The sequence below is a fragment of the Rhipicephalus sanguineus genome, chromosome 4 (assembly GCF_013339695.2).
Source record: "Rhipicephalus sanguineus isolate Rsan-2018 chromosome 4, BIME_Rsan_1.4, whole genome shotgun sequence".
Lineage (NCBI taxonomy): Eukaryota > Metazoa > Arthropoda > Arachnida > Ixodida > Ixodidae > Rhipicephalus > Rhipicephalus sanguineus.
The window spans coordinates 126,774,870-126,797,441 of record NC_051179.1 but is presented as its reverse complement, the minus strand read 5'-3'; the positions used below and the strand labels follow the sequence as shown (position 1 = coordinate 126,797,441).

General features: G+C 46.0%; 1 protein-coding gene and 1 long non-coding RNA gene across 5 annotated transcripts in view; one reads left to right on the top strand and one right to left on the bottom strand.

Moving 5' to 3' along the window:
• LOC119390650 (gastrula zinc finger protein XlCGF57.1-like) overlaps positions 1-22,572 on the bottom strand; it is a 504,324-nt gene that overhangs the window by 189,660 nt on the left and 292,092 nt on the right. The window lies entirely within an intron of this gene.
• LOC125758199 (uncharacterized) overlaps positions 5,372-22,572 on the top strand; it is a 94,128-nt gene continuing 76,927 nt past the window's right edge. Inside the window, exons 1-2 of the long non-coding RNA XR_007415961.1 lie at positions 5,372-5,445; positions 5,525-5,747. This is a non-coding gene — a long non-coding RNA (uncharacterized LOC125758199). The remainder of the gene's footprint in view (positions 5,446-5,524; positions 5,748-22,572) is intronic.

Sequence of the window (22,572 nt, the reverse complement as noted above, 5' to 3'; positions counted from 1 at the left end):
CGTGCTTTATAACAGTGGCCACGAAGACAGCGAGGACTTCAACGAGTCCTGGAACCGCAGATCCATGAGCGTGGGATGACCACCAGTGTTTGAAGGAACGTGGTCAACATTCCGAGTTCGCCTCGAAGCATACTTCGAAGCGCAATGACACTTCATTGCTAAAGCAAGTCCTGCAGCGCTTACGTGACTATGGGCTCAGGCTAAACATTAAGAAATGCAAATTCAGACAAGAAGAAGTCACCTTTCTTTGACATCGAGTCGATGCTAATGGGCTCAAACCGAAGGACGACAACATTGAAGCAGTTCTCCAAGCACCGGTCCCCAAGTCGGTGAGCGAACTGAAATCTTTCTTGGGCTTAATCAACTATTATGCCAAATTTTTGCCAAACCTTTCCACAGTACTGGCCCCATTATACAATCTGCTAACTAAGGGGGCTATGTGGAAATGGCAACAGGTACATGAGGAAGCGGTTCGAAAGGTTAAGCAGGCCATACAAGCGTCAAAGTTTTTGACACACTTTGACCCTAACAAACCTTTGAAGTTGGAATGCGATGCTTCACCTGTAGGAGTGGGGGCAGTACTTTCCCATCGCATCAATGGCACAGACTATCCGATAGGATTTTGCTCCAGAACTCTGTCCAAAGCAGAACGAAACTACTCCCAGCTAGAAAAGGAAGCGTTGGCCCTTGTATTCAGCGTGACTCGATTTAAGGACTACTTATATGGCAATCACTTTGTTTTGGTGACCGACCATAAACCCCTGACGGGTTTGTTTAACCCAGGAAAAGCCATTCCTCCCATGGCTGCGGCAAGGATTCAGAGGTGGGCACTTCTCTTGGACAATTACCATTACACATTGCAGTATCGCAGGGGAACAGAAAACTCGAATGCTGATGCCTTAAGTCGCCTGCCATTACCAAACAAACTACACGATACCAGCACAGAAGATCTGCCAGAGTATGTCCTGTACTCGGAATGCTTGGAGAAAAAGGTGATTAGTGTCAGAGACGTGGCACATTTTACAGAAACGGATCCTTTGCTGCAGCAAGTGAAATTTTGGATCAAGAAAGGGGGCTGGCCGAAATTTTTGTCTGAAGAGCAGATCCGCTTCCGGCCATACTTCAGTAAGAAGGCTGAACTCACGTACTACCAAGACTTAGTCTACTGGGGACACCGCATCGTGCTTCCCACCGCTCTAAACCGACGTATCTTGGACTTGCTCTATGAAACGCACCCAGGCATGGCGCCCATGAAGAACATTGCAAGATCCCTGTTTTGGTTTCCGGGGCTAGACAGTGAGATCGAGCGATTGGTGCGGGAGTGTCCTGCTTGCGTACAGGCTGCAGCGATGCCTCCGGCGCAAACACCTGTACCATGGCCCACGACGGGAGAGAAATGGAACCGGCTGCATGCTGACTATGCAGGTCCTATTGAAGGACACATGATACTGGTAGTCGTGGATTCCGAAACGAAGTGGATAGAAGCAGTCCCAACGAAATCTGCAACAGCAGAAGTGACAGTGGAGGCTCTCAGGGCGATGTTTGCTAGGTTCGGTCTACCTCGTACTCTTGGGACGGATAACGGACCTTGGTTCACGGGCTTCCACTTCCGCAATTTCCTGGCTCAGAACCAAGTAAAACACTTGACTACAGCGCCCTATCATCCACAATCAAATAGTTTAGCGGAGCGGGCCGTAAGAACGTTGAAGGAAGGCTTGAAGAAAAACTATGAAATTCCGCTACAAACCCGAATATCAAGACTTCTGTTCCGTTATCGCCGCACGCCAGTGAAGGAGGGCAAGTCACCAGCGGAGCTCTTGCTGGGATGTCAAATAAGAACAAAACTCGACTGCATTATGCCGACCACCGAGGCTGTGAAAGCAAAGCCGTGCAATGAATGTGAACAGCGATGGCAGGCTGGACAGCGTGTTTGGACTCGAACGTTTCAGCCACGGAAAAAGTGGATACCAGGTATCGTGCATGACCAGCAGGGAAAGCGCATGGTCACAGTGGACACGACGCATGGAACGGAATGGCGACATTTTGACCAAGTGCGACGGCGGGACGTTTCGGTCGACGAATCGTGCGACACCGACACGCTATCGCCCCGTCAAGAGCTTTCGGGCTAAAGCACAAGCGATTCGCTGACTCCGGCAACTCAACCTTTGCGGCGCTCAACGCGACAGCGCCGTCCTCCAGATCGTTTGAACTTTTAAGAAGGGAAGAAGCTGTGGCATTGGAGACTACCATCATCATCACCAGCAAGCAGCGCGGCTCGCCGGCTGCGTGTTCGGCTCGCCGGCTGCGTGTTCGGCTCGTGACTCTCGCGCTACGAGTGAACTCGGGTTTGCTTTGTTCCATGCTGATGTGGAATAAAGTGCCACAGATGTTTCATTAATTGAGTGGCGTGCTTTATAACAAGAACTGTTATCTTTCTGCATGGGTACACTGCAGGTACAATGCATTCATATAGGGAACATATGTTCATAATATGGGGCCGCGGTTCAAACTCGAGCACAGGAGTGAAAGATTATTTTCGATTTTTCACATTTTTTTATAGTGGCGGTCGACTTAGCTGACAGAGGGACGAACAGTTTTCTCATTGAGTCTGCACAGGAATGCTTACACACATAGGCGGAGAGTTTTCATTTTACCGGAGGGGGCGGGGGCCTGACTTGCTCCTCCACATTTCTCTCTCACTCTCCCTATATATATATATAGTCCAACTTCCAAATTAAAGAATTTAATGTAACTTTAGTCTCTTAGGTGCCCACGATATCATAATGAAGATATGTAAGTGCAAGACCCTAGATTTATTTTTCAGTTTACACAAAGACATCGATCCACCTTGTAACCCTTGGCTTGAAGCGAAAAAGGTCGCGTAGGCGATGTTTTTCGTTGACTCGTTGACTGTGTCGCTTGAAATCGATTCACGCAGTGCGTGGCGTTAGGCTTTACTTTGTTAAAACAGGCGCCACGCAGGAGAGAGTAGGCTAACGCTATCACTGCAGCTTTAATTATATGCCAGTGAGTTCAATTCAAGATGGCCGAAAGTAATTCTGAGATGGTAGCAAATACCATTTGCTACCACTACACCTTGTGCGAAGCTGCGGTTATGAATCTGGACGAGTAATGGAGTTGCTCATTGGTGGCCAAACTTTTAGTAAAACCCTTTACTGATAAATCAAAACTGCGTACAGTCTTTTCTCGGCACTTTTATAAGCAGGCATGTCGAAGGGTACCAATATGTAGGCAACCAAGAAATTACCCGTTTTTTTATTGGCGAGTAAGTTTGTGCGAAAGCGTTCACTGAGTGACTGTGTCGGGATTGCTTTGTATTCTCAGTTTCGTTTTTGTGTTCTCAAAACCATTCACTACGGGGTTCAAGACAATTAGAGCGCAGCTCTTAGGCGTCCGTTCCTGCGTTGAGCGGCATCGCAGTTGGTGTCGGCGGCGTAATTATTAACCGATAGCGTGAATGAGGACGAAAGAGAGCGAACGCGGAGTCTGTCGATATCACGAGATACTGGCCTCTAACCTTGCTTTCTTCCTCTATCGCTCGTGCGCATGCAGGGCTGGCACGAGCACTGCGGCTGGCTTCGCTTGTTGTAACGGGGCTGTGGGCGTTTCACATGGTTCGCGACAGCTGCAATGCACAGAGTATATAGTGTGCGTAGCACTCGAGCGTTGGCAGTTTCTGTGGCAATATGTAACGAATGTTATGTTGCTACAACTGCGGATAGTCAAAACTTCAAACACAGCTGGCGTTGCCCGAACACGAGGCTGCGCTCATCGATTAGGCAGTATCGTAATCGCCGGTGAATTTTTTAATTTGTCATAGCTTAAGTCGTTGCTTCAGTTGTTCATCAGCACAACATATTCTGCACGTAAAAATCCGTTTGAGGGGCATTTTTCCATTGAATGTTTGACTTGTCACTGGCCCATGTGCCGAACTTTAAATGGCTGAAATGAAAAAGAAGCGGGCATAAACAGCCTCCTGTGAAATAGCTGCCAGACAGGACGACCCGGGGACCTAAGCCAAGCTCTTAAAAACTCTTAAAAACTCTTAAAAAATACCCTCGGCCGGCGCCAGGGGGGGCTCTGCCCCCCCATGAGGCAGTCTGGGGGGGGGGGGGCCCAAGCCCCCCGCGTACTCTCTGCCTATGCTTACACATTTAAAAGTAATATCTGACCCACCACGTTGGTCTAGTGGATAAAGTGCTTGACTGCTGACCGGCAGGTTGCGGGATCGAATCCCAGCCGCGGTGGCTGCATTTTCGATGGAAGTGAAAATGCTAGAGGCCCGTGTACTTAGATTTAGGTACACGTTAAGGAACCCCAGGTGGTCAAAATTTTCGGGGCCCTCCACTACGGTGTCTCTCATAATCATATTGTGGTTTTAGGACGTTAAACCCCAACAATTGTTCATATGTGAAATGGCTATAAGGGCGAATGTATTCTTGACAATTATTTGCGGGACATGCACAAGCCGATTTCCTTTATTGAAGCTTGTTTCCTATTTTAATGAGGTAGGGTTACATGGATATTTTGCGGTATCCGATATTAATAAATCACGAAAAATTGTTCGAAAATTGCCAATTTTCTGTATGGCGTGAAATGCTTCAGTTACATGTTCAAAACAGAAAAAGACGTGAAAACATTTTACGGCAGGTAAAAATGCTTTATTCGTCATATTTCGCACCTTATGTCTGTTCCGCAAGAAATTTTTGCAGCTCCAGAAAGTAAGGCTTCCATCTGACTTGCCGTGGACAAAATGTACTATTCCTCGATAGTTCAATTCAAACTATATGAGGCTATCATCCGTGTGGTAACGTTCAAAGCACGGCACTGCACCATGTTCTTTTATCACGTGCGGGAAATGCAAGGTGCGCATTTTGCCATTTAATGTGCACACTCTCATTCCATAATAGTGCCAATCATGGAACCTGTGCTGCCATCTATGTTTTAAATAGGAAAACACCATTTGATAAGCTGGGCTCATCAAAAGTTTCTTGAAACATTGCTGAAGAGCCTTGATGAGGGCAGGTCGTCATAAGCAAAAAAGTGACGACTGCTCATGACGAGCACAGGTTGTCATAAGCGCTTAAGGGGTTAAGCGTCCCAAGTAAACCTACATAAAGAAATATGCAGTACGTTTGGCTTGTCTGAGCAACATTAATGGCAATTACAAAAGACAACACTGGGTACAGCATCAGAAAAACCAGAAACCAGGCAATTACACAATAGTATAAGTGGTTTCAAAAAAATTTTTAGACACTTGTGAAAAGTATTCATTTTAATAATTGTCATAGCTTCCTGTTTTGTTGTGTATGTGTCAGTAACTCATCTTTTGATACATTGTTGCATATTCTTGGGCAGCCGCTCTTTGGAAGCGGAACCATCGGGCAAACACCAGGACCAAGTCATTGTTGCAAGACAGATCTTGTAAGAGGGCTTTCATGACTTTACTCAGCAATGATCTTTCGCGTTGTCACTCGTAACAACACAAGCCAATTTATTTCAGGATGACGTCGCAGCAGATCCAGTATATGATGCAGCATGGGGCCTCACTCTTGAGTCGGGAAAAGCCGTAGAAACATCACCAGAGCCAGCGTGTGAGCTGGGTCACGTCACAGATAAATCTGTTCAAGTGCGACTACTAACCCACCATGAAGCATCACAAGCAAATGAAAAGAAAATTCTGTCCACAAGTGCTACACAAACAGAGCCTCAAGCTGTTTCTTCAGGTATGTCTCCACATTCGCTGTTCGATAAAGCAAAAGGTCAACTTTGCGGCAAGAGCAAAACAATTATTGCTATAGCAACAAATCGAAATGTTATACGAAGTTAGGCGAGCAGCTCACTGCTTTAGGATTCAGTCTGGTGTCTTTCTACAAAACGCTGGCATAAAGGGTGGTTGTTAACACGTCTTTAGTCACGTTTTTCCCCTCAGAGGGCTGCAGTGAGTGATCAGCGGAGGGATGGGAAAGAAAAAATGGGGGGCTACAATAAAATGGGGTGGCACAATAATGTCTTGCGAGCTTCTGCTCTGGCTATCACGCCCGAGATGAAGCCTGATGCCAGTGGCTGTTGCCTTGGCGTCATTCAATTACTTCTGCAGTGACCATCATAGCTCATTGGCGGCCATGGCGATGCTGCGCCAGGTTGTATTCAGTCCTGGAAAGCAGACTCTCGCCATTCAGGTGGATTGAGGCAATTAATGGCCCATTGTCTGTGGTCCAAGTTCAGCAGGCAGTCCCAGATGATGTGCTCAAAGTCTGCCCGAGTGTTGAAGGGGCTGCAGACGCCAATGTGTGAGGTTTCTAGTCCATGGGGTTCTTTGTTTCAGTGAAGACGCTGCACGAGAAAGGGATTGAGAAGCGTTCGGGTCTGTATACCTGCCGCAGCAGTGCCTGCTGCTGGCGGGTATCGGCGCTTGAAGGAAGGGTAGGTATATGGAATGTTTTGGATACTCCAAGAGATAGCAGCAATGGTAATGCTTTGGTTGGGCTGTTCCATCCATGGGACCATACCAGACCCTGTGTTTCAGTTTCTTGAGGTGCATTGCACGATATGTATTCAGGTGGTTTCGACTGCACGGATAACATGGTGTGCACTAGTCAGTGTGCCTATAAAATCCTAAGATTTTGTTCTAAGATGAACCTGGCTTCAAGAACAATACGACTGAAGAGCTCAGAAAAGCGCCTCCCAACACTGCAGTTTATTCCAGTGAAAGAACACAAGGTCCTTCTGGCATGCGCTGTACCTTGTTTTTTTTTTTCTTTCCTTCTAGCACGTGCTATTTTCGTTATTATCAGTGCCCGTTCATTTCCTGGTATACCAATTTGTCCCAGGAACCAATGCATTTGGAAATTATGCCCTTGGTCTTGGATATGACGCACTTAGAAATGTAGTTGTTGAACTGCAGGGGTGGTTGTGCGAGTGTGTTTTTACACATTTAAAAGGCGCAGTGGGAGTCTGTAAATACTCTGTGGTGACATTTAGCATCTTTTGGCAAATTGTGAGCGGTGGACTCGGCATGTTTGGGAAAATCTTAATAGCATACAGTTCTGATGTAGATGTGAGAATGATGTGGCTCTTTAGATGGAATTTGCTTCCTGTTTTGTTTGCCTCCAAGTCCATGCTGTAGAGAACACCAACAGTTCCTCTTGTTGTTCGATGGAGGCATCCACGCAAACTATTTGACAGGTGCTATAGGGTGGTTACCATTGCGTATCTGCTCCTTGTATTTCTCATGGATTCGGGCTTGCCTCTTTGCCGAGTGTCCGTTGCAAGTGTTCTTTGGCAAGGTTTGGGGTCTGCAGTTTGTGTGTGCTCCGAAGGGGGAGTATGTGCGGTAACACAGGAAGGTTAGTTACGTCATGCCCAATTTTAGCAATGGCTCTCCCTGCTTGCTAGAGTTCAGTAGTGCGATACGCATCAGCTCGTGTCTAGACAAGAGAACAGCAATGTCTACCATAGCTAAAGTAACCATATTTCGCAGACTCCAAAGCGGGTCGGGGAGGGGGGGGGGTGTTTGCGGAATGACAGAAGGAAGAACATGTCATGCAGCTCAAACAGAAGATTCCACTTTTAACAGCTGAGCTGTTTTAGGCTTGGAGTAAGTCCGCGTAGCATACACAAAAACTCGGGCGTTTATGCGCCAGAGGAATTAGGCAAGCCCTACTACCGAGTCAGCAGGTGCGACGGAAAGTGAAGACATTAGAGGTAGAGAACGGAGTGAAAAAAGGTGATGGAGCGCAGTGGGGAAGGAGGTTGGAGCATGGGGTGGGAGAGAGTAAAGCCTAGTAAAACGAGGAGTGCTGAGGCAAAGACTCTGGAAGGAGGACCAGGCGAATGATGAGCAAAAACTCTGCTCGGTGAAGTCGAGAGGAGGAACGAAAGGAGGAGGAGAGGAGATAGGAAGTGGAGAGAAGGAGGAGAAGAATTAAATAAAATGCAGTAAAATTTCGAAAGGGGATTCAAACCAGAATACCCGCGATCCGAAGGTGAGCGTCGTAATGAAGAGGCTATCCAGGCGCGGTAGCTGAACAAGCCTTTATGGGAACCATATATGTGTTGCTGTGGGTGAGAGAACGAGAAAAGATAGAGAGAAAGCGAACAAAGATAGAAAGAATGAAACGCCAAAAAAGTGAAAGAAATAAAGATAGAGAAAGAAAGCAGATCATAGCCATGTATAGTATAGTAGAGCAAAGGGTTGTAGTGGTTGGGCTAGCTGACCACGACTACGAGCCGCCTTTCGGCCGGAAGTGGGACAAAACACCGTCCCACAAGCAGGTTTGCAGGACAGCAGGACCTCAGCCGCAGAATTAGCACATGTCCCACGTGAATCGGGACGTCTGGTCGCTTTACCCATACCACAAGACGTTTTCAATGCAGGGAAGGGTGTATACTTTGGAAGCCATGTGATCACTCTCCTGGCCTTTTTATTGAGGTGCTGCAGAGTATGCAACTGTGTTCCAGTGTTCGGCCGAAGGAAGGTGCCATACGCGATACGAGAATGTAAGAATGCCTGTACAAAGTGCTTGATTTCCTTCTCTCTCACGCCCCTCATACACTTGGCGATCATGTGAAGAACTTGATTGGAGCCTGCTTTGTAGCTTTTTCTGTTTGATGGAACCATGTTGTGAATATGAACTGCGCACACGAGCATTCCATGTAGGGAAACTTTCTTAATTTGTAGCTGCTCGAAACGTCGCATAACTATGCACTAAACGTTAGTACTGTGAAACCTCTCAATAGCGAAAGGCCTCAAGAACAAAATTGGCGCGGCAATGAAGATATCTGGTGTCCCCAGCGAACGTCCATAAAGTTCAATGCATTTGGCCCCTCTCGGCAGCAAACAGACCTTAAAAAGTGCTCCCACAATAACAAAAGTTTCAGGTTGTGACCCGCAACATTATTTCAACCCATGAGCTAGTTGGGAACCCAGAAGTTCGAAAATTGCAGCACCGCTCATTCGACAAGTCAGGCACATACGTTTCTGCCAATAAGCATTGGTGCGACCATTGCTGTTTACATTCGGTTGGGTGATGAGGATAGCAAGAAGACTTCTTTTTCGATGAGAACAGTTTTTTGCTGACGCCTATGTTGTCAACTATGTCAGCACATGACGTTTAAAAGCGACAGCATCCACGAAAGTGGCGTCATGCAGACAGACATTCTGTAGACGGCCTAACTGCTTGCTGTCGCGCGACTCTCCGTGTGCACACCGAGATCGCCTGTGCTTTGCTTACATGCAGTGTTAAGCCTTTTGGAAAGATGCCGCCTCCTATAAAAAGCTTAAGTTTTTCATGCTTCAGTAGAAATTTACCATGATTATCGAAGCTGCAAACGGGGAGGTTCGAGCCGTCCAGCTCCTTCAAAGCTGTGTGAAACAAAGGAAGATCAGCAACTTCTTTAAAATATTTCGGTTGTACTAGGTAATTGGTGTGTGTATTTTTGTATTTTAGTGGCAACGAAATTCTTATGAGAATGAACAAAAATTGCTTCCTCGTCGATTTCGTATTAAGGGTTTCGACTGTATGCATTAACCACCAAGTCCAAATTAGCATTTCCTGATGCGCGCCATCACCGCCAATACCGAAATACATACAGTGCCATCACAAATATTGCCTAAAGTACCCACCACAAAGCCTATTTTTTTTACTAAAGTGTGGAAAAGATTCTGGCTCTCTCGTAGATACCGCATCGTTAAGGTGTACGGCAAGTGGCATTTCGGAACTATTGCAGGGTCAGGGATATGCAGCGACTGACATACCGAGAGAACAGACAGTATTGGCTTTCTGCGATACGTGTCTATGCGTCTGTACTACAGTCTGTCACTAAGTGAAAACTGACACAGTTTTCATTAAAGCGTGGCATGGCTGTATTGATCTGACAGTCCCTCGCTAGCTGCGTACAATGCGCTCCCTACTCATGTCACGGCGTCATTTCCGGGCCACTTGCATACATCGTATGTGCATTTGTTGCGGGAGTGTTCTTTGTATCCACTCTGCTTCAGTACGTGCACAGATGCGGTGATTACCTTGTTGGGTTATCGCGGCGGCAACAAGTGCGCATTGCTTGATTGACGACCTTCCAGCAGCATCGCTGCTGGACGAGCTTCCAGCAAGCAATGCGCACTCGTCGACTCTCTATTGGTCCTGGAATGGAGAGAGGCGCATTTTAGGTTGCCGCCTAATAAAAGAGTGCAGTATGGCTGCAATAGCGCTATGTTTGTTGTACCGTACGCGCGCATGTGTCGTGATAGTTTGCATGCAGCAAGGTTTCATGGTGACCACGACCTGCGATGCTCAATTCAGCATGATACTGTAATTTCATCAGCACCTGGCGCGCAATGTGTGTTTGTACTGCCTAAAGCACCTTCAAGTTCGATTATTGGAAAGGTTGTATTAAATCGTTGCCTCACACTTAAGCATGATCCCTCACATAGGTTTTGCCCGGGGCAACATTTTTCAAGAAGAAAGATGTCTGCCGCTTTTTTTTAGAGTTCTGCTTTGGTGATGCCCTCCGTCAGTGCAACAGCTGCTGTGCCATCAGATGTCCTTGCGCCGGCCCAGGAGGGCTCTCAGGATACCCCACACTTTGTTTGAAATTGTTGATCCGTTAATATCTTCTTGTATTTCTATTCGCTGCTCAGAGGCTAGCTCCCAGTATACTTCTAGATTTCTTTTTGTAAAGAACGCAGTTGCTTAGTCGTGTCTGCAAGCATCTCTTTGCTCGATATTCTCACAAAAAGTTTGAGCTTCTGGTTTCATAAATGCAGGAGGTACCTGTCAGGGTCTGGTCGATCACCAGAAACATCCAGCGTCTGTTGCTGCATGCTTGTCATGCATCGTAGCTTTCGTTAAGGCATCAAGGTCTGTAATATGCTGTTTGTGCCTGTTTGAGATAATTATCTCAGTGTGTAATCATACTCTCGCCTGTCCGCGTGAGGTGCAGCATGAGAACCATTTTTTTTTCAGATGTCGTGGCAGTAGGAAGATAGTCACTGCCTAGAGGACCTTCAAGAAGCTTGGCAGTGATAGGGTTCTGGTTACGAGAACCCATTAAGTTAGGCGTTAAGTTAGCGATCACGTCGGGATGTCTCCCCCCCCATATCCGGATTGTGACTGTGGGCGTACATGATAGAGCTGCTGTGTCATGCTGTGTATGAGTGGACTGTGTCGGCACTGTCAGAGGAGACAGTAAAGCAGCCATGTTAACTGATTGAAGTGGTGGAGACACCTCAGAAGGCGATACGGTTTCTTCAGCGAGTGGAAGCGACTTTCGTGCTATCTGTCCTCTTCCATGCAAAGTAAGGGGTGAGAGTGCAGCGTGTACGAACGGTACAAAGGTAATGAGCAGTCTACTGATCTTTGTTGACATAGTGCATGTGACCAATGCCCTTTTAGAGTGCAGCTTTTAGGCGGCCCATTCCTGCGTTGAGCGGTGTTGCCGTCGGCATACCGATAGACATGAAAACAATAAAATGACAGAAAAATACCTAGGATAGCATGGGATTTGAACCTGGGCCCTCTTCGTGGCAGTCGAAGTATTCTACCGCAGAGCCACGCTGATACTTGAGACTCACTTGCAACAAGACCCTTTACAGGTGTGATGTCACGCAAAGAATTGCGTTAACGTGTAATATAGCGTCGCAGAAGAGTAAAATAACAACCATTCATCATACAATGCTAATTGCGCAATGAGTGTTTGGTTTAATGCTTCCCAACCACTGTAAAGTGTTCAGCCATAATTCTTCGTCATCAGCCACATGCAGCATCAACAAAGTGCGCATAATACCTTACAGATGTGTAGCAGGTACCTCGTTTATCTGCAGAAAGAAGAATAATAGTGTAGTGGGTGCTGTCCTACATCACAAAAATTGTGATTTATGGCCTAGTCGATACCTTGCAGAAAGTCAAAACTTCATACACTGTTGGTGTTGCCCCAACATGAAGCTAGGCTCAGAATTCGCATTAGGCAGTATCGTAATGATCGGTGATTTTTTATAAAAGTTCGCAATTGCTGCCTGTGCACGACTCACCTCCACGCCACCCCACCCCCACCTCGCTGGCCTTTCGTGTGCCTTCATGCAATGGGGATCACTGGCACGTTTAATCTCTGCTTGAGCAGTGACCGTTGGCAGCCTTTGCACGCTTTTACTCACACGTTTAACACACAACACATGGCACGATGTTAGAAATCTGTTGGCGACGGCGAAAATTAGCCTCGAGTGTCCGTCTAATTGCTATCCCAATAATCACAGAGGGACTGCATGCATTATTCTCTGTGGTCGTAGCTGAACGCAGCTTTGCACCTAATATCTACCTGAATTTAGTTGTATGACAAAGACAATCATTTCCATGCAACGTGTGCTTCCAGGACGCGCTGGCTATTGCACTCAGTAATTTGCAAACCAACAGAAACGATGTATCGTGTGTCTCTGTATTCAGTGTTATAATGATGACTTGCGTGCGTTATTTTTTGCCGACCTATGGCCCCGCGGCCATAGGTCGGCAAAAAATGTGGAGCTCACTCAGACTCACTCACGAAACATATCTTACCCTTAGGGCTCACTCGGACTCAGACTCACCGAACTTTTCCTCATCTGGACTCACTCGGACTTAGACTCACTATAATTTTTCTCAACCGGGCTCACTCGGACTCAGTCTCACCAAAATATAATTCACTCGAACTCACAGCTCGATCTGAGTCTGAGTGAGTCGACTCATGAGTGCGTTAGCCTATAATTATCATTTTTCTACCATAATATCAATGCTCTTTAACGCCAATATCTCGCATAATCGGTGCGCTACTTAGCACCTTTTGATCTCGTGCCTTCAAATACGAGTTATCTGAGCTTGCAGTTCAGGAAGGAGCTTTTTATTGAAAGAGATGACTCACACAAGATATTTTTATCAGTAACTTCCCGTGAAAAAGTTCGCGGGGGGAGGTCAAGGCACTTCCTGCCCTTTTCCCTCCTCAACTCACGCCTTTGATCAATAAATATTGAGCTCACGTATGAACGGTAGCGCGTTGAAGTATATGGGACTATACGTGAGTATAAACGTGAGCCGACATAAGGCTGATAGTAATGCTGAAGTGGAGTAGATAGGACCATAGATCGGCAAAAAATGTGGAGCTCACTCAGGCTCACTCATGCAAGATATTTGCCCTTAGGGCTCACTCGACTCAGACTCACCAAAATTTTCCTCAACTGGACTCGCTCAGACTCACAAAAACTTTACTCACCCGGACTCACTCAGACTCAGACTCGCATCTTGATATGAGTCTGAGTGAGCCTGAGTGAGTTTGCCGACCTATGCCCACGGCTATCGGCTTCTGAAAAACATGGCTACAGACATCAACAAGCAAGTGCACTCGCGAGCGCTGTGCAACCAACCAAAGTAACGCAGTGCAATGACACTACCTTTCTACTACCTGCGCGAAAAAGAAAGATCGAAACTTGTGAAAATGTGGCTGAAACATGATCAATATTTGTAAGAAAAAAGCAGTTTCAGGGTTTCGGCATGACACAACGTTCGATGTATCGGATGTTTCACTGTGCGGGTGTTTAATATACATGTGTACCAGCCCTATACTTCTGCATGGGATGTTCAAGGGGATTTCTCAACAGTTCGATATAGCCAAAAAATGACAAAAATCCCGAGTTTGGTATATCCGGGATCCACTGTAACCACGGCCAAGATTTGTGATTCAGAGATAACTGTGCACTTGGCCGATAAGACCATGCTGCCGCAAAAATTTTGGAATAAATGCATTAATAAGCTGTGGGGGATATAACCATTCCAGCTGGTGTCTGTTTCTCACGGTGCCTTGCTTTCTCCTCCGCTCAGAGGTGTGGCGTAGCCCGTCCTCGTTACTGCTCCAAATCGGCAACATAACACTACATCAGTGATTACTTCATCGGTGTGCAGCCATTGACTGAGGCAGGCTTCCTCCACATGTCGATTGTGTCACCTGCTCGCAGGTGCCACACGGGTAAGCGCGGTGTGAGACATTGGCGAGTCAAACAAATATACGACAGGTGCAACAACTGCACAGCATCATTCACATCGCCCCAGGGCCAAGGGGCAATATTCTAGCGCAGAGGACCAATCGAGGCGGTGAGTGCTACCTAATGTTGCTAATGAGCGACATTAGGTCACTTGGCAGCAGAAAAGGACAGTTGTGGGACAAGCTGCAGAAACGCAGGAGAGGGTCGTGGGAATTGTTTTCTCAAACAGAGTGCAGTGATGGGAATGCTGCTACAATTGCTCCAATGGGCTACATTTAGTTGAAGCTTCTACATCCACGCTACAAATTACAAACTGCTTTAATGTTGCATCAATATGCGGCCCTCAACATTCCACGAAATAGTAAAAACAGCCTTGCCAAACTCGGAGGCTACAAGCAAGATAACTTGTGCTCCATGCCAGATAGCGGTTATCACCGCCCTATGTATAGTGTGCCATTACTTCGGCCTTTCTCAAGGTAGAAGTGATGCTGTGGGAAGCTCCCTGTGATACTCAGATTCAGTGTGCATTTGTGCATAAATCTGTACATAAGACGATTTCACATTTTCACTAGCACTTGTAGCTTCTACGTATGGCTCCCAAAGGTTCGCAAAGTACAATAAGTTGGCACATTTATACCACTGGTGTAGCCTTCATGGAAGTGAAGCAACAGCCAGTACTTTGACAGCTTTGTTCAAGGCTGGCACATTTTTTTGTTTTGCGCCATCTTGCATACATTATATTCGAGGAAACTAGCAGCACCTCATGCAGAAGTCACCATTAAGATTTGGTTAAACAGAAGTCTTGTGAATTTATTCTGAAGAAGAAACCAGCGAAAAAAATAAAGACAGAAAAGAACAACCAGACAGGACAAACGCTCGACTTGAAAACTAAATGTTTACTGAAGAAACCCCGCACACCCACACACATGAACGAGCAGCGCATGTGTAATCAGGCCATTTGAGCCGTGTCAAAGCTGCACACCTCACACTGCAAAGCCATAAAACGTGCCAGTGGGGTACAAACAGCACATTGTCATGAAACACCAGAATATTAATGCCACGTGCACCAGTATTGTGACAGCTTTGTTCCTGGTTGGCACATTTTCTGTTTCGCACCATCTTGCTTGCGTTTGAAGGAACTAGAAAGACCTCATGCAGCAGTCACCACTATGTATTGGTTAAAACAGAAGTCTTGTGAGTTTGTTTTATCATAGAGAGCACCCGCACAGCTTTATATGGAGTTAGTAGTGGTGCTGCAGTTGAGTGTGACCAGCTTTGAAGAAGAAATCAGCTATTTAAATTGAAAAATTGTTTGAGAGCAAGCAGTGCTTTCACTAAACAAACTTTTATTTGTGGTAAAAACATCAGATTATCTCTTAAGCATGTAGTAGGCTGAGGGCCAAGGGTCGGCTGAAGCCCTCAGAAAGTACACAGAGGCAGAGAAAGAAACTGCAGCTTTACTGCGCGGAGTCCCGAGCTCGACTGCCGTCCACCGTTCCGCCGTGAGCGCCTGCCCGAGCTACACATCGTCTTCGCTGAAGCCAGAGCCATACGCACAATGTTAGGATAACTACTTTCTATTCTGTGGAATCCCAAAACCAGCAGCAACACCACACTTCTCACTTATAGTGATTGCTTGCACGATAACAGAGAGATTCTCACATTCTTTACTACCACGATTGTCTGCCGGCATACTGGTTTCCACACTCTGCAATGCACCACACAATTTGAAAGGTGTGTCTGTCAGCAAAAAACCGCATGCACACTTTGTTTAACCCTTTCACCACAGATGCCTGCAGTGGCTTCAATTAATTTAATTAGGCAACAATGTGAAATATGTGAGCCAATAAAATAGCGTATATTTCAACACATTTATCTCCAGTTTATTGAAATTGTAAATGTTTGGTGTAATAGGTAAAAATTACGTGGTGTTCTATGAACATGTCATAAAAAGATAAGTAGTCCATTATACATGCTGAGTTGTAACTGTATTTTTTCTGTTAACTTCTTCCAGCCCTCAGGAACAATAAAAAAAAGCATGCACAAGGTTTTTCTTTTTGTCACATGTTGGGCATTCTAGATAGTGCCTAGGCAACTAGGTATACTAGTTTGACATATTTTTCAGTGATACGAATTTCGTAACTCCACAAGCTTCGCATCATCGAGATTCTACTGTAGTCTACACACATATAGTGTGCTAAAATGAATGAAAAAGTACTGAGTGCATTGGTTTGGTTCGCTGGACATTCGTATCGCACATGCTGCTGCATCACACTACCACAGCTGTTCAGTTCTATATTTCCTGCCAAATTAAAATGTACCTGTTGGTATTGCCCTGTGTATACATAGAGCTTGTCTTTCAGAAAAGGAAACTAGTTTTCTCAAATCAGTTACTGAAGAAGTAGTCGCTCAATGTCAATACTCACAAACAGGCACGTAGGCAAGAAGGGGGGAGGGCACCCCCCTTTCCCGAAATTCGTCCAGCCTTTTATGTTCCCGGGCAACTTTTCTTTTTGCCATGAAAAGACTTTCTTTTGACTAATTAGGCCTTGCCCCCCCCCCCCCCCCCTGGAAAAAAAATGCTGGCTAAGTGCCTGCTCACAAATGTAGTTGATCAAGGACTTTCTAACATCCAAGCCTGACTTATACCCACGGTAAAAGTATGTTTGGGTGTACTCTGTTGCTTGTGCTCGTTTACGAATCGTCTGTGTGCTGCTGTAGATGGTTCTATTCCTCCTAATTAGTAACCTAAAAATTGCATGCATTGGATATTACCAGCACACATTCCAATAGCCTCTTTTTTAAAATCATTTACCATTTTACACTTATGTTGTGGCCTAATCCATTTTGAGCTTTAGATTCTGTAGGTGGTGTGACCATGTCTAGACTGCTACTTCAAATTCGTGAAATATATAAAATAGACTATAAACTTTCTGCCATCTTAGTCGATTGAATTGTGAAGCAATTCATGGATTTCATTGCATTGTTTAAATTTCAGTCATCAAAGTGAAGAAATTGTGCTTCTCTTTCAAGGCACTGGTTCACAATAGCTATTTATTAATGCACACTTGTTTTTATGTCTCTGTGCTCAGAAAATGGTTTTCTAGATAAGTTACCGCAATGTTGGGTTGTGCATGGATTTTACACTGCAAGATGCAAATAATCTTTAAACAGAATCGCTGTTTGTATTCCTGGTGACTGTATTTCCTGGTATCATTACGCTTTCATTGATGCAGTAGAGACATAGTGGGAGGTGTAAACTGTGATAGTAATTAGAAAAATGTCATGCCACTGAAACTCTTACAAAATTTTTTTATGTGCAATTATATAAGTCTCGACGGGTTTTTTCCGTCGCTGTTGCCATCGCCGATGTGCCGTGTAGCTAAATTGATAAGATCCCCGCGCATCTTATGTCCTACCTTGGGAAAGCGCGCAGTGGGGCGACGAACACGGCCAAAGCAGACATCAAACGAGCCGGCCCGTTTCTGTCGCTTGGAGGGTCATGCGATAACGTCACCCTGCTTGGGAGGTCTGCCGCGGGGTGGGGGGTTCGCGCAAGCAGCCTGCTTTATCTAAAGGAGCTCGCGATCGCTGGCCACCAACGCTATCTCACGTCACAGAGGGCGCTCATATATCCTTCAATGTGCTGCGCTCTGCCGAAATGACTCACACAGAATCTCTCCCTGGAGCGACAGTATTCTCTTAACCGCGTTTTGTGTTACACGAGATCGGATACCAAACATTAGCTGCCACCCTCACTTGTATAATACTACAATTTTTCTTCACATTGCTTCGTCCTTCGGTGAAACTGCGACTTTTTTATTAGTGTTCTTCATATCATTCTCTTATTTTACTCATATTTTATTTCTGATGGTTCATGTGTTGGAACATGAAGTGGGTCTTTTGCTGTGCAGTGTTTTATTCATATTTCTATGGCTTAATGTTTATTATTGCATGCACAAAGACATTTCACTCTTAGATATAGCACAGGAATGGCATGTAAATAAAATTCTGTTTTTTGGCACCTGCTGTTCGCATGCAATAATCATAGCTTTCATGTGCAGCAAGATGCAAGTTATCGTGAAATTTGCTGGGTCAGTGTGCTGTTGCCATAAGAGTAGCTTGGTTTTAGTGAGACCTGGTGATCATCTACTTCACTTACATGTAGAGCAGCCATTTTGTATTGTCTCCTGTTGCAATCCAGTTCTCCAAGGCACATAATTTGCATTGCCTTAGTGTGCTCTCGATGGCTTTGCAGGTTCCTTGTTTGTTGAGTCATTGGAGCAGTCTTCCTCACTAGCGTCTGTAGAAGGTCAACGGCATTCCTACGAACAGGGCAGCTGTGTGACCCTGAAGAAGTCAACTATCAACAGACGCCTTCTGAAACATATGGACAAGCCCACCTTACAGTGCCACTTCTGTCCAGCTGCATTTGTTGAAAATTCCAAGCTCTTGGCTCATGTGCGCACCCACACAGGAGAGCGCCCTTTTTGCTGTGTCCACTGCAATGCATCCTTTTCACGATAGAAATGCACCCTCACTTGTTGACCACATGCGCATTCACACTGGAGAGCGTCCCTTCTCTTGTGTGCACTGCAATGCATCTTTTCGCGGAAACTCTCCCTCAATGTCCACATGCGTGCTCACACAGAAGAGCGTCCTTTTTCCTGTGTTCCATTGCAATGCATCCTTTTCGCGGAAGTGCTACAAACTCGCAAGACACATCCGTACGCACACAGGACAGCATCCTTTTCGCTGTGTCCACTGCAGTGCATCATTTCACGGAAAGACAACCTCAATGACCACATGCGCACTCACACAAAGCGTCCCTTTTCCTGTGTCCAGTGTAATGCATCCTTACGCGAAAAGACAAACTCAATGAGCATATGCGCATTCACAGGAGAGCGCCCCTGTGTGGTCCACACATCAGCACATGCGCATCCTTTTGTGTCCCTGCACATTGAAAAGGCCCCTCAGCTCCACATGCGCAGTCACACAGGAGAGTTTTCCTTTTCTGTACTGCGATGCATCCTTCTTGCGAAAAGACTCCCTCAGACCACATGACCACGACCACAGGTGAGCGTCCCTTTTGTGTGCACTGCAATTTACGTATGTGACAAAGGCCGGCCTTGTTGACACATGCGCATTCACTCAAGAGCGTCCCTTTTCCTGTGTCCACTGCAATGCATCCTTTTCACGGAAAGGCACCCTCAATGAGCACATGCGCAATCACACAGGAGAGCGTCCCTTTTCCTGTGTCCAGTGCAATGCATCCTTTTCACGGAAAGACAAACTCAATGACCATATGCGCACTCACACAGGAGAGCGTCCCTTTCCGTGTGTCCACTGCATTTATCGTGTGTAACGAAAGCCCGCCATTGAGCACCTGCGCATTCACACAGGAGAGCGTCCCTTTTCCTGTGTACAGTGACTGTGGGAGGTGCCGGTGGGGCGTGGGGGGGGGCGATTCCTTTACACGAAAAGACACAACTCAAGGAGCACATGCGTACTCACACAGGAGAGCGTCCCTTTTCCTGTGTTCACTGTAATGCATCCTTTACGCGGAAGACAACTCAATACCACATGCGTACTCACACAGGAGAGCGTCCCTTTTCCTGTGTCCCATTGCGATGCATCCTTTTCGCGGAAAGACCAACTCAATGACCACATGCGCACTCACACAGGAGAGCGTCCCTTTTCCTGTGTCCACTGTAATGCATCCTTTATGCGAAAGACATCACTTGTCAGGATGACTGTCCCTGCACATGCGCACTCAATGACACAGGATGAGCGTCCCTTTTCCTGTGCACGCTGTAATGCATCTTTTACGCGGAAAGACAGACTCGGTGAGCACATGCGCACTCACACAGGAGAGCGTCCCTTTTCCTGTGTCCACTGTAATGCATCCTTTTCGCGGCAAAAACCTAGCTCAATGACCACATGCGCAGTCACACAGGAGAGCGTCCCTTCTTGTGTGTCCACTGCAATGCATCCTTTTCTCGAAAAGGCACCCTCACTGACCACATGCGCATTCACACAGGAGAGCATCCCTTTTCCTGTGTCCTCTGCAATGCATCCTTTTCGCAGAAAGACTCTCTCAATGACCACATGCGTACTCACACAGCAGAGCGTCCCTTTTCCTGTGTCCGCTGCGATGCATCCTTTTCGCAGAAAGACCAACTCAGTGACCACATGCGCACTCACACAGTTGAGCGTCCATTTTCCTGTGTCCACTGCGATGCATCCTTTTTGCAGAAATGCCACCTCATGAGACACATCCGTATGCACACAGGAGAGCGTCCGTTTTGTGTGTCCACTGCAATCATCATTTATGATGAAAGGCGAGCTTGTTCACCACATGCGCATTCACACAGGAGAGCGTCCCTTTTCCTGTGTCCACTGTGGTGCATCCTTTGTGCAGAAATTCCACCTCATGAGACATATCCGTACTCACACAGAAAAACGTCCCTTTTCCTGTGTCACTGCAGTGCATCCTTTCCTCGGAGAAATGGCCTTGTCCTGCACATCCGTACTCACACCGGACAGCGTCCCTACTCTTGTGTCCACTGCAATGCATCTTTTTCACGAAAATACAGGCTCACAAACCATGTCCCGTGATCATAAGAAGGAGAAGCCATGAATGAGTTTGGGACCTAAAGGCTTCCTATAAAGATGGGGTGGTCTAGCAGGGACGGCGGAGTTTGTTAAGGTTGACAGTGTGCTTGGTGTAAGGTGAAGAAAGACAGTTGGTTTGGCAATTTGCTAGCGAGAATGGCACGTAGGCATGGTAGGGAAGAGAAGAAGTAAAAGGGAGTGGGAATCAAATGCCAGCTTTTTCGGTAGGTTTTTGGTTTCACTGCCAGTGCAGCTGGGCACCCACTCTAGTGGGCAGAGAAGGTACCCCAGCCTGGTGTTCAGTGTTCTGGGCACTCATTTCTCGTGAAAGTGGCTTCTTCATTCCTCTAACACCTTTCACTTCCATGTCCCCTTTCACGAACGATGTTGCGCCATGCTTTTTTATGGGTTGGAGAAATGCATGTGTTATTCTAAATCACTTCTACTTGAGTATTGACACTAATGAGCACCTGGGCGGCATAACTCTGCTTCAGAAAAACAAAATTGGCTGCAATACTTCCTGCTTCACTGGAAATGTCGACGAAAATGATAGTCTTCTGCCATTTATGTTTTGCCTTGCCTCAGGCAGCGCCTCCTCCATGTTGAATTGGCCGCATCTGGCTGGCATTGATAAATAGAGGAGGCGCTGCATGAGATATGGACGCCATCTGACAGTGGCGTCTGGAAACATGAGCTTGTGCATAAGCCAGGGCCACTTTCAGGTGGCAGCACCATATTGTCGGCAGAGTTTTCTTTTTTTGTGCATAGTCGCATTTTCAGGGCAGCCTAAGAAACACTAGGGTCTTTAGAATTACTTATATGTATTTTCTAGTAGAGGAACACACCATATAATACTTGCATAGTGATGTTGCGCCTCAGGTACGCGTAATATTTTCTTTTTAATTGACAATGTTTGCAAGTATCAATGCAGCTACCAGTTCAAGATGGCTGGGCGTTCAGAATCGTGTGACAGACAGACAGACAGACCAAATTTTTGCCTTCAAGTATCCCAAGAAAGGCTATCGTCTTTAAAAACTAGTGAGTGTCCACAGGCACTGGGAATCATAGCTTGTGCCTCCCACTTTGGAAGCAGACCCTCTGAACACTTCATCATAGCTGGATTATGAAAAGTGAATGCAATGGGAAGGTGAGGAGGTGAAATAATAAAAATGACTTTTTTTTTCTTTGCACTTTGTAAAGTGCCCCCCTTACGTATATGTTTAGATCTCAAGTGTTCAGATATCAAGTGATGCTATGCTGTGCTGTGCTGTATACATGTGCGCCATGGAAATGTAAGAAGAATAAATTTTGAGTTCATTAGATCAGGATAGGAAATAAAGCTTACAGAGTAGATCACTTTACACCCTTAAGGATGTTTTATCGTGCGTATCACTAACGACCTTACAATCTAGAATAAAGGCGCTTTCACGAATCAAAGCAGCAATATCAAAGGAGGCTTGCAATTGTCTAAGCACCCTTATCATTGCAAAACAAAAGAATAATTCAAGGCTACCAGTTTGAGAACGTCCACTTACACTGGCAACGAAGAGATAAAATTGCACATGCACATACACTCATACACACCTACATAGCAAAGTAAGGGGCTACATCGAGTGACTGTGCTACACAGTCATGTACCGATTAGCATAAAGAGAGCGATAAAGCAAGCCTACGTTATGGTTCATAGTTCTTTAACAGCAAAAAGTTTACTTATGTTGAGGCATCAGGTTCAGTTTTACAATCAGGCTGACAAAGAAGCAGCAGTACCGTACTAAAAGTGCTGCTTGGGAATTTGAGCATTGTCGTACAAATAATGTTGACGACCTGGTCACCTTAACATGACTAATATTTCTGTTGTTTTGGACCTGGAGGGTCGTGTGGTGTTTGCAACCGCAGGGTAGTTTAGAGGGACTGCGAAAATAGTGTGACGG